This window comes from Tupaia chinensis, unplaced genomic scaffold, assembly GCF_000334495.1.
Source record: "Tupaia chinensis unplaced genomic scaffold, TupChi_1.0 Scaffold000671_1, whole genome shotgun sequence".
NCBI classification, from domain to species: Eukaryota; Metazoa; Chordata; class Mammalia; order Scandentia; family Tupaiidae; genus Tupaia; species Tupaia belangeri.
The window spans coordinates 4333558-4342650 of NW_006160193.1; the positions used below are offsets into that span (position 1 = coordinate 4333558).

General features: G+C 43.9%; 1 protein-coding gene and 1 long non-coding RNA gene across 2 annotated transcripts in view; one reads left to right on the forward strand and one right to left on the reverse strand.

The window, feature by feature from the left end:
* LOC102487899 (uncharacterized) overlaps positions 1 to 5295 on the reverse strand; it is a 14264-nt gene extending 8969 nt beyond the window's left edge. The window contains exons 1-2 of the long non-coding RNA XR_336236.1: positions 5218 to 5295; positions 4277 to 4333 (exon numbers count right to left, since the gene is read on the reverse strand). This is a non-coding gene — a long non-coding RNA (uncharacterized LOC102487899). The remainder of the gene's footprint in view (positions 1 to 4276; positions 4334 to 5217) is intronic.
* The window catches only part of WDR25 (WD repeat domain 25), a gene marked incomplete in the record, with an annotated part of 166459 nt that overhangs the window by 90450 nt on the left and 66916 nt on the right, over positions 1 to 9093 (forward strand).

Here is a 9093-nt window from a genome sequence, read left to right on the forward strand (position 1 = left end):
CTCTTAGAGACATCTAAGTAGGCAAAGACTTCTTAAATGAGACCCCAAAACACATGTAATAATCTCGAAAATAGACAAATGGGATTATATGAGGTTAAAAAACTTCTGCACAGCAAAAAGAAACAATAATTAGAGTGAAGCGACAACCCTCAGAATGGGAGAATATATTTGCAAATTATGCCTCAGATAAGGGACTGATTAACTTGAATATCCAAGGAACCCCAGCAGCTTACTTGGGAAAAACAAATAATTCAATTAAAAGATGGGCAAATGAGATGAACAGAAAACTCTCCAAGGAAGACATACGAATGACTGAAAAGCATATTAAAAATTGCTCAACATCTCTTAACATAAAGGAGATGCAGATCAAAACCACAATGAGATACCACCTAACCCCAATCAGAATGGCCAAGATTAAACAGATAATAATAAAGAATGATAAATGCTGGTGAGCAACCACTGTGGAGAACAATATGGAGGTTCCTCAAAGACCTACAAATAGAACTACATACAGTCCAGTAATGCCACTCCTGGGTTTCTACCCAAAGGATAGGAATACACTCAGTCAATAAAACCCTTGCACATCCACGCTTACTGCAGTATTATTCACAGTTGCTGAGACCTGGAATCAACCAAAGGTCCAAGAACAGATGAATGGATTGAAAAAGTGTGGCACCTATACATTATGGAATACTACCCAGCCATAACAACAATGAGACCCCAGCATTTGATATAAAGTGAACAAATATGGGGGATTTAATGCTAAGCAAAGCAAGCCATTGTATGTCCCCATTTAATATATACTTAATGTCTGCACTTTATGGCAGAAACTGAACAATTGGAAAATAAAAAAACATGGAGAGCAACCGTGGATTCTAGAGACTGTGGAAGGAGGGTGGGCAATGGGAGGCGGGCGGGAGGGAATCAGGGGAAAAAGCAAAATGGAAAATTATCTGTAGACAATAGTGAGTATAGTAATGTGTCTGACTGGACAAATTCACAGTGTATTCATGCTGGAAAAACTCATTTTGCAATGCTGTAAAGATGCCCGATGATTAAATGTAAAAAAAATAAGAGAATAAAAGAAAAAGAGTGTCTTTCACTGATGATTGACTGTTTAAAGGAAAAACAATAAAAGTGTATTGTGCAGTTCATAACGTATAGAGATGGATATTGATCACAGCACAAAGGCTAGGAGGGGGCAATGGTGTGTGTTGTGGTGGCTCGTATGTTACAAGGGAAGTGATATATTACTTGAAAGTAGGCCGTGATAAGTTAAAGATATACAAGCAGTAAAGCAACTAGTAATAAAAGAAAATGAAGATGTATGGCTGTTAGTCTAACAATGGTAGATAAAATGAAATAACAGATGCTCCATCTGAAAGGTGGAAAAAATAGGAATAAGGGAACGAAGGACAGATGAGACAAATAAAAACATACAGTAGGATTTAAACCCCAGCAACAGCGATGATGGATGAAATATTCTAAGCACCTCATTTAAAACACAAAAATTGTTATGTTGGATAGAAAGACAAGACCCAATTATGCAATGCTTACCTGAAACCCACTGCAAATATAGTGATATGAAAGTTTAAATGTAAAGGGCAGGAAAGGATACACCATACCAATAGTAAATTTTTTTCTTTTTTGGAGAGATTTTCGCTATAGGGCGCGTGTACTTGCCAGAAAGACAGAGAGACAGAATGCGAGAAATCACCCCCCAGGGGGGATGGCCACGCCGCAATCTCTTCTCCTCCATTCTCCTCTTGGGATTTTGGGCACACGCACACACGAACTTGGTATGAGTGTAAGTCACTGGGTCTGGGACTTGAACCACAGTCGACTACCTGGGAGTCCAGCAACGTAACCATTACACCATCTGATGGTCCCAACCAATAGTAATTTTTTAAAAAGCTGGAGTGGCAAGTCCAGCAGATGGCATAATGGTTATGTTGCTGGACTCCTATGTAATCGATCGCGGTTTGAGTCCCGACCTGGCAGCTTAGAACTCACACCTGCCGTGTTTGTGCATGCCCAAAATCCTGAGAGGAGAATGGAGAAGGGACTGTGGCATGGCCATACCTCCCGGGGATGATTTCTTACTCTCTGCCTCTGTTACTCCAGGAAGCACGTGTGCGCCCTATAGCAAAATAGCTCTCTTGAAAAAAAAAAAAAAAAAAAAAAAGCTGGAGTGGCTTATAACAACAAGGGGTGCCAGTTCATCAAAGGCTGTAACATGAGGCGCATCAACATGTGTACACAGAACGAGAGCTTTGAAACAGGGGAAGCACAGCTGGGTGGGGCAGTAGTAAGATCCTCAGTCAGCGCTGTAGACGTCAGCACCCCGCCGTCAGGTGAGAGGGGGAACGCTGGCCAGCGCGGTCGCCCAGCCTGGCCTGCCTGGCACGTGCGGATCCCTTCATGCCACAGCCGCAGACACACGCTCTTTCCCACTGGATGTGGCAGGGACGAAGCTGGGCCATATCTTTAGGCCATAAAATGTGTCTCAGCAAATTTAAAGGATGGAAATCGTTCAAAGGATATTCTCTAACTACTCTGGGATGAAACTGAAATTCAGTCATGAAGATATAACAAATTCCCCAATATTTGGAGATTAAATAACATACTTCTAACTAGACCAAAGCAGAAGCAGAAAAAGATTTCAGAAAATATTTTGAACTAAATGAAAACACATTATATAAAACTCTGGGGGGGGTATATGAATAGAACGGTTCTTGGGTAATAATTTATAGCACTAAATGCCTATCTATGTTTGGAGGAAATTTTCAAATCAGTGATCTCAGTTTCCACTGCTAAGACACCAGAAAAAGAAGAGTAAATTCCACCCAAATAATCAAAAGAGAGGAAATAAAGATCAGAGCAGAAATAGTTGAGACAGAAAACAGAAAAGCGGTAGAGGAAAATCCACGCAATTGGAAGCAGTCCCTGTGGGCTAGCCTCTAGTACAGCGAGTAAGTGTGGATCTGGCCACGTTGCCAGCCAGGCTCATGCGGATCCCCCATGGCTGACCACAGTCCAAACCCTGGCCTCAGTGGCTTGCAGAACATACTGGGCACAGGTGTGTGAGCATTCTTAAAATCCTGGTAGGGGACCAACAGTTGGCATGATGGCTATGTCGCTGGACTCCCATGGAGTTGACCGTGGTTCGAGACCTGGACCCGGGGGCATAAACTCACGCCAGGCGCGTATGTGTGAGTGCCCAAGATCTTGAGAGGAGAATGGAGGAGAAGGGATTGCACCATGGCCATTCCCTGTGGGGGGTGATTTCTTGCTTTCTGTCTCTCTGTCTCCCTCTGCCTTAATGGCAAGCGCATGCGCCCTATGCCAAAAATCTGTCCCCCCCCAAAAAAAAAAATCCTGGTGGGAAGATGGAATGGAGGAAAGGAATTGTAGCATAACCACGCCCCATTTGGGGAGGGGGCTTTCTGTCTCTTCCACCTCTCACAAGGCACATACCCTGTGGCAAAAACAAACAAACAAATGAACAAAAAATGACAGCCAAATCTTTGAGACCACTGTCAGTTACAAACCTTTAGGCAGACTCATGAGGAATAAAAGAGAAAAGATACAAGTTACCCTTGGGAATGAGAGAGGCAACTCAATTACAGATGCTACAGGTTTTAAAAGGATACAAAATAATGTTATGATCAACTTTGTACCAAAGAATTCTACAACTTAGATGAAAGACCGGAACAATAAAAGCTCACTCAAGAAGAAATAGCTTGCTCCCCTAACCTCCGTATTTATTAAATAAATTGACTTCATAGTATAAAACCTCACCTCCTCACAAAGAAAACTCCATATCCAGTAGCTTCACTAGTGAAGTCTACCAAGTATTTAAGGAAGAAATACTACCAGTTAGTATGAGTTGAACTATGACCTCTCCCGTCCCCAATTATATCTTGAACTTTTATCTTTTAAAAAAATAATTATATATTTAATTTTATTATTATTATCATTAAAAATTTTCTTGCTGTAGAGTGCGTGGACTCACCAGACACACACCACACACACACACACACACACACACACACAGAGAGAGAGAGAGAGAGAGAGAGAGAGAGAGGGAGAGAGGAAAAATGAGAACGCAAGCTGCCAGATACAGGACTCGAACTGCAGTTGACCATGTGGGAGTCCAGTGCCTCAACCACCATACCACCTGCTATCCCTAAGGCTTTGTTGTTTAAGCCACCCATTGATGGTGCTTTGTTGGGACAGTCCTAAGAAACGAATACATACTTCTACACTGACTTACCCGGGAGAGCGAAGAGGAGGGGCGCTTCCTTACTTCTTCTCTGAGGCCATCATTCCCCTGACATCAGAGCCAAAAAAAAAAAGACATTCTAAGAGAAGTGACAGAACAATGTCTCTCATGAACATAGATCTAAAATGTTTATTAAAATGTCAGCAAATCAGTCTATATATTCCTAGTATCCTAGCCAGGTAAGACTCATCCCAGGAATGCAAGCTCGCCTTAACATTGGAAAATCAACCAGTGCAATTCAGCATTAGTGACTGAACTAGTATACTAATGATTAGCTATAAAATACAAAATCGTCTCTACAGATGCTGAAAGAGCTTTTTTTTTTTGGAGAGGTTTTTGCTATAGGGCGCATGCACTCGCCAGACAGAGAGAGACAGAGAGACAGAAAGCAGGAAATCACCCCCCAGGGGGAATGGCCACACCGCAATCCCTTCTCCTCCATTCTCCTCTTGGGATTTTGGGCACACACGCACACGCACCCGGCGTGAGTTTAAGCCACCGGGTCTGGGACTCGAACCGCGGTCAACTATGTGGGAGTCCAGTGACATAGCCATTATGCTAACCGCTGGTCCCCCAAAAGAGCTTTTGACAATACCTAACATTCATTCTTTTTTTTTCTTTTTCTTTTTCTTTTTTTGGCATTCATCATAGGGAATGTGAGCTCGTTGGAGAGAGATACAGAAGAAAAAGTGAGAAATCACCCCCCAAGGGGGATGGCCCTGCCACAATCCCATCTCTTCTGTTGTCCTCGCTGGATTTTGGGCACGCATGCACATGTGCCTGGTGTAATTTTCAAGCCGCTGGGTCCAGGACTCGAACTGCAGTTGACCATATGAGAATCCAGTACCTTAACCACCACACCAATTGCTGGCCCTCTAACATTCATTTTTAATAAATTTCAGCAAGCTAGAACTAGAAGAGAGTTTCCTTACCCTGATAAGAGGCATCTACGGAAACCTCAGTGCTAGCATCACACTTAGCTGTAGAGAGTGTTAGGAACAAGACAGGTGCTCACTCTCCACGTCTTGGCATTGTCCTAGGTTGTAGCCGGTGCCATAAGGCAAGAAAATAAAAGGCATTAGATTAGAAAGGCAGAAGTAGAACAGTCTTTTTTCACAGCTGACATAATCATCTATGTAGAAAATTCTGTTGAATCTCTGAAAAAAGCTTCCAGAGCCCAGTCTGGGGGCAGAGTCAATAGCAAACTGAACTGCAGTGCTGGAAGCCACGTGGCTGGCTGTGGGTTCAAAGCCTCAGGTCAGACCGGAAGCACACCAGGTACTTGTGTGTGCCCAAGATCCCGACGAGCTGGAGTGCGGGGGAAGGTGGGTCGCAGGTGATGAGACGTTGTCAGGGCTTTTCTCTCTCCCTCTCGGTCTCTCTCCTGTGCGCACGTGCTCCATCATGAGTAAAATAAATAAAGAAAAGAAAAGCTTCTAGAACTTAAAAGTGGATTTAGTAAGGATGCAGCATTCAAGGCTAATATACAAAATTGATTTCTGCATACTAAAGCAATCTGAAATTAAAATTGAAAGTGCGATTCATGATATAATTAAAATATGAAATAATTATGAGTAAGTTTGACAGAAGATGTGCAAGATCCTTTTTTTTTTAAAAAAAAAAAAACTACAAACTAATTGCCTAGTAAAATTAAAGAAGACCTAAATAAATAGAGAGGCATACAAGACTAAAAAGTTCATGGAGGGGGCAACAGGCGGCATGGTGGTTAAGGTGCTGGACTCCCACATGGCAGACTGTAGTTTGAGTCCTGGACCTGGAGGCTTGCTTTCTCACTTTCTCTCTCTCTCTCATGAGCACTATATAAAATTAAAATAGTAATAATAATAACAAATTAAACAGTTCTTTATAAAAGATGTTCATGGGAGGGGCCAGCAGGTGGCATGGTGGTTAAAATGCTAATCTCCCATGTGGCTGACAGTGGTTCAAGTTCCAGACCTGGCGGCTTGCTTTCTCACTTTTCTCTCTCACTTTCTCTCTGTCTCTGTCTCTCTCTGGTGAGAGCATGCACCCTGTAGCAAATTTCAAAAAATAATAATAACAATGATAGATAAAATTAAATAAGTAATTCTAAAAAGAAGGTTATGGAAAATGGAGTTAAATACGAATTTATTTTGTGGCAAAAAAGTTTGAAATCTATGCAAAGTTTCTTCATAATGCACAGTACACATTTCCTGTGAACTTTCTGAAGGCCACTCCTTTTCTGTTTTTGGGTCGGAAGACTCAGTACTATGAAGGCATCTCCCTAAATTGGTGTCATGTAGTGCTAGCCTTTGCACGTGGGCCTGTTGCTTTTGCCGACAAACCGGCCCATGTCTTGGTGAAGGCTGTGCTGTGCCATGCGAGTCGGAGAGCGGTGCCTAGAATTCTTTTCTGGTGCTGCAAGGAGGTGCAGGGGAGGCTGGGAGCCAGGGCTGAACTAGGGGGGTTCCTGAGGCAGAGCTAGCAGGGGTCACGTGGTTTATTTATCCAAGTTCCACAGCTGTTAAACCATGATGTCTCCAATGGTGAAGTTAGGGATGACTCTCCTTTTCTTATGTTTTCCTGGTTTTGACAATTTTATTTTTTTACAGAGCACACGTCTTTACTATGCAGCCATAGAAACCACAGACTCGTAGTTGATTCCTGTGGGATTTTTCTTTATGTGCTTCTTTGCCGTTGGAATCTTTTACAAGGAGATCGTATTGCTCTTGTACTCTCTAAGGGCAGGCAGGAGGAGCGTTACCTGTGGCTGAAGCAGTATGTTTGCTCCCATTCTTGGGAGACTGCGAGGAGTCCTGGTGGGGCTCTGTCTCAGAAGCCCTGGCAAACGCGGGACGGGCAAGCAACTGCTCCTCCTTTTACCTGCGGTGCCCTTTAAAATCTGCTCCTCCTGTTGGGCGGCCACACAGAGTGTCCCGGTTAGTGCACTGAGTCGTGCTGAAGCTCATTTGGCAGAGGGCTCGGCCCTTGAGTTCACGAAGGCAGTTTGGATCTCTAATTACTTCACTGAAAAAGACAGACACTTCAGGCTGCTGCAGTGTCTGCGAATTCATCTTTAAAACTTGACAGTGAACATTACATTCTGTTAGGGAGCGCAATTAGCAAAAATTCTGCTCTCCTTCACCCTGGATAGCTCCGAGAGGCCGCTGGCCGGGTGCGTCGATCCGGAAGTTGTCGTGGTCTGCATCACTTGAGAGCCCAGTGGGCGCCCTGCACTTCAGAGGGGAGCTCTTGGGCAGCTACAGATGGGTGGGCTCCTTGGCGTGTTCCCTCGGCCGACTCAGGAAGCCCCTGGCAGAGAAGTCGCACGTTCCAGCCTGCTGGGGATCAGAGTTCAAGTCTTCCTCTTCTCTCTTCTACTACCAAGGTCCTCCCGGCCCTCCTCCTCCTCATCCTTATCCTCCTCCTCTTCCTTCTCTCCTCTCTTACGCCTTCCCCTCTCTCCTTCCTCCACCTCTCCTTATAGTCCTTCCTCTTTTCTCCTCTTCTCCTCCCTATTAAACATGTTTATTTCAGAACAGCAGTTGGCGTAATGGCTATGTTGCCAGACTTCCATGTAGTTGACCCGCGGTTTGAGTCCTGGACCCGGTGGCTTAAACTCATGCCCGGCACGTGTGTGTACATGCCCAAGATCCCGGGAGAAGAATGGAGGAGAAGGGATCGCAGTGTGGTCATCCCCCCTGGGGTGTGATTTCTTGCCTTCTGTCTCTGTCTTTTGGGCAAGCACATGTGCCCTATAGCAAAAAAACAAACAAACAAACAAAAAAAACAACTTAAAAAACAAACAAACAAAACAAAATGCTTATTTCAAACACACTCAGAAGGTGTGGGAAGTAACCTAACAGACCTGCATATCTCTCCACTTGTTAAATCCAGAGGTCCCTTCCCGGTTCTCATGTGCTGGAAGCTCTGCTCCAGCCGGGGTGGGTACATAGGAAGGCGACAGGGGTGAACAAAATCTGGGCTGAAACCTCAATGCCCTTTAGCATGTTCTCAGCTGACCTCAGCCAGAGCAAGCTCAAGACTGCAGCCCTGATGGCTAGGAGACATACGTATTTATTACTGAAGGAGTTTTACAGGAGTAGGATGGGTGAGGAAATATTTTACTCCAAAAGGTAAAGGCATAGGAACAATAATCATAAAACATGATGTCTCTTTTGTTTAGGTATAAACAGTCATAATCCTTAGAATGAAGAAGTCCATTTGTCTGGTGCATTTTCTCCTTAGATCTTGATTATAGGGAAGGATCTTTTGGATGAGGGGGCTTCTAGGAATCTTAATAACCTCAGTCCCAGGCCATCTTGATAACTTCAATCCCAGATCAGCTTGAGAACCTGAATCCCAGGCGAGCTTGAGAACTTCAGCCTCAGACTAGGGTGGCAGCAGATTGCCGGTTACAAAGGCCTAGGTAGAAATCCTGTCTGGTTAAGTAAAGACAAGGTTAATATATACTAAAGTGGAATACCTATATTATCTCTGGGGTAATCCACAGCTAAGAGGGTGAGTCTAATATCTACATGGGAAAGGAATGTGGTCTTGTGAGCAGCTTAACGACTGACCTAAAGGTTTACTGTGTACTTGGGACCCTCTACGTGCTATTCTATACAATGGCTGTGGCTTGGGCAATGGCAGTTTTCCTTGTCCTGAGATCAAAGGTGGCTCATGGTCTTTGTTTGGGGTATTAGCACCTTGTGGATGAGTCCCTGAGCCCCTCCCAGCTACTGAGATTGTTTTACCAATTTGGTAGCTTTAACCTAAACCTTTCTAATGCTTATCTATGTAATCCCCAGTAGGAGAAGTGAATGCAG